Raw genomic sequence first — 3,377 nt, forward strand, 5'->3', positions numbered from 1 at the left:
TGAGGGTTGCGATCCCGTTGCCGGTACGGGCGCGACACTGAGGGTTGCGATCCCGTTACCGGTCAGTAAAAAAAGACAAAAAGAAAAAAAAAAAAAAAAAGAAGTTAATATGCTTTTGACTAATTTAATATTTAGACTTGAAATTTTAGGTTGAAGTTTACACAATTTTACAAAGTTTGCAAATATTTAAGAGATTTATGAGTTACCATATTCACCAGGTTAATTTACAAGGTTTGTGAGATTTATTGAAGTAGTTTTTTTGTTATTGTTAGACAACTGAAGCACTAAAGAAGAGAGGAACACATTAAATTGAGAGGAATTTAATGAACTACCTTCAAACAGCCTTGTTTTTTTTTTTTATCTTTTTTTTTTTTTTTTTTGTCCTTTTTCCATGTCCGTAATAACTTCGTATAGCATACATTATACGAAGTTATACGAGACAGAACTTTTCTTTATAAATTTTGTGTTTTTTGACTTAGATAGAATATAAAAATGATCTAAAGTGAAATATCTACACCATCTGTATTTTAAACTGTAGTTTAAGTTTTACACTTCCTAAAATAAAATGACAAAGCAACAAAACCTTTTCAGATGAAAGACTAGGATTTCTTGGTAAAGCAAATTCAGAAAAGATAATTTAAATAACATTAGCTAAAAAAAATGGCTCCTTATAGACAACTTAAACAAAGCTTCCAGTGAAATATACACAATTTATGAACTTCCTTTTCTCTTCAGTCCTTTCGAGCTGCTGGCCCCTGGCAACCACGTTCCTGGCACGTACCCCTTGGGTGGTATGGGAAGGAGGGATGTCGTAGACGTCTTTTTGGTATCTGGATGGGTACTCGTACACGTAGCCGTGGCCTGTCCTCATTGGGGTTATCACCTGTGGGCAAGAAGACACAAGGTGTAAAATTCCAAGCCCACGTCTGCAGCGCATCTCCTAGCCCCTCATCAGGCCTGCATCCCTCATCTCTCCCCATAAAAAGAAAGAAGTGAAAAAAAGAAGGAATTGGGAAAAGGAGGGAGAGAAGGAGACTCCAGGTTAATAAACTTTTAACCACCGGGCCGGCCCCAAACAGCCTTGTTAATTGGAAACATTTACCCATATTCCCCTGACACTTTGAGGCCTAAGGTGGAGGGAGGAGGAAGTTTGGGCTGGAAGAAAGACTCTGGGCTGGGCAAGGCAACAGGAGGTGTGATTCTTGCCCTAATTCTGAGTTTTTCTTTCCCCATCTGCAGAACAAGGGGGTCAGACTAAGCTCCTTGTCACTTAGCTGCACATCTAATATAACATTTTCCTCAGCTACAAGTGAAATAAAATAATGGCCACTCCACTGATGAGAGGTGTTTGCTTTCTGAGGCCCCTTCTCTCCATCATAACACTGAAGGTGATCCCAGAGCGTGGCTGTGGGACTTGTCTGCGCCTTTCCTGTCCTGTGCTGTGGGGTTCCTCATGCAGGCACAGCATAGCACACCAAGGACCTTCCTTCTGATCGGTCTGTCTGTCCCTCCTCCTTTTTCTCGTGGTCCAAGTTTTCCAGCTGTAGTTCCCATTCTTTGAAGCGAGCCATTAACAGGAAGCTGCAGGTGTGTGGGGGCCATGGGGATGCCTGTGAACCCTGGGAGGGCTGGGGCATGCAGCTCCTCAGCCAGTGGGCTCTGGGCCCTGCCCTCCAACCTGTGTTCATCTGAGCAGGTTCACTTTTACCTGTATTCTACTTTGGGCTTCCATGTACATTTCTTTTTGAAAAAATGGCTCTGGAATTAATAAAATGAGTGTGACAACCACCTTTTGCAGACACTGCACTCTCCTAATGTGACAGAGAAGTAGTCCATGCTAACTGTGTGTTAAACTTTTCCAGAAATTAATGTCCTTAAGGTGAGAGGAGATGAAACATTTAGGGGCAGGGGAGAAGAAACAGTTGGAGGTGTACCAAAACCAGCCTGAAGCAAAAGAGAACTTTTTGGAGAACTTTCTTTTGTCTTAAAAAATTAAATGAGTTACAATGGAATATTATTCAGTGCTAAAAATAAATGAGCTGTCAAGTCATGAAAAGACATGGATGAATCTTAAATGGATATTGCTAAGTGAAACTGAGGCACTCATACTTACCTGGCTATGTCCAGCCTGGCAGTGGCCATTAAACATCCATGCTGTACTACACTATGCTGTAACCAAGACCCCCACCCGGATGTCGTGCAGCAGCAGGCTCCCTCGATCTCACCCTGTGGTTACCACAGACTCTGCAAAAACAGAATTTTGCAGCCTGTTTCTCTTGCTGTTCTTTTCTACCCTGTGACAAAGTCGTAACCACATAAAATCATAAGATCACTGCTCTTGCTTTATTGCAGAAACCCTGAAATGCTATGATATAAAAATAACTATCCCACTGCTTTGGGGTGCTCAAACTTTGGACATGAGTCCTTTGGGCTAAATGCCAGCATTTCAATAAACTCTGTTTTCTGTTTTAAGCCTCAGTATTTCCTGACTCTCCCTGTGAGTTCACGGTAACTCACTGCAACAAAAGAAGCCAATGTAAAGGGGCTACACACTGTATGATACCAACCATATAACATTCTGGGAAAGGGAAAACAGTAAAAAGATCAGTAGTTGCCAGTTATTGAGGAGTTGGAGGGATGGTTAGGTGGAGCACAGTGGATTTTTTTAAGGCAGTGAAATTATCTTGTGTGAATATCTAATGGTGTATACATGACTTTATTCATTTGCCCGATGCCATAGAACATAAAACACTGAGTAAACGTCAGTGTGGACTACGGACTCTGGGTAATGATGATGTGTCTGTCAATGTAGAGTCATCAATTGTAAAAGATACACTATCTGGCTGTTGATGCTGGTAATGTGGGAGGCTGTGCATGAGGAGGGGAAGGGGTGCACGGGAGCTTTCTGTACTTTGTACTCAACTTTGCTGTGAACATAAACCTTCTCTAAAAATAATCTATTTTTAAAAATCAAACACATTTTTCATTCTTCCTTGTGATGTATCTGTTAATTTTCACCGACATGGGCCTAGCCACATGCCTGACCTCAGTTACAGGTGTAGCTGCTGGGCCACTGGAAATACTGAGTTTACGAAGAACTACTGACTCTATGCAAAATAACAGCAGTCTTCCAAGAACTACTGAAACTCCTGTGCCTACCCAGAACCAAAACTAAAATACCCTACCCAATGGGCAATAAAGAACAAATCTACAGGAGGCAGTCTCTCTCCTCAAAAGCCACCCAGTAATAGAAGAAGCAACTGCTTCACTTATGGCTAGACATCAATGTAGGGATACTAGAAATTTAAAACAAACAAACAAACAAACAAAAAACACAATAAGATATGACAACAGCAAAGGAATACTATAATTCTCAA

This window comes from Galeopterus variegatus, unplaced genomic scaffold, assembly GCF_000696425.1.
Source record: "Galeopterus variegatus unplaced genomic scaffold, G_variegatus-3.0.2 Scaffold10993, whole genome shotgun sequence".
Classification (NCBI taxonomy): Eukaryota; Metazoa; Chordata; class Mammalia; order Dermoptera; family Cynocephalidae; genus Galeopterus; species Galeopterus variegatus.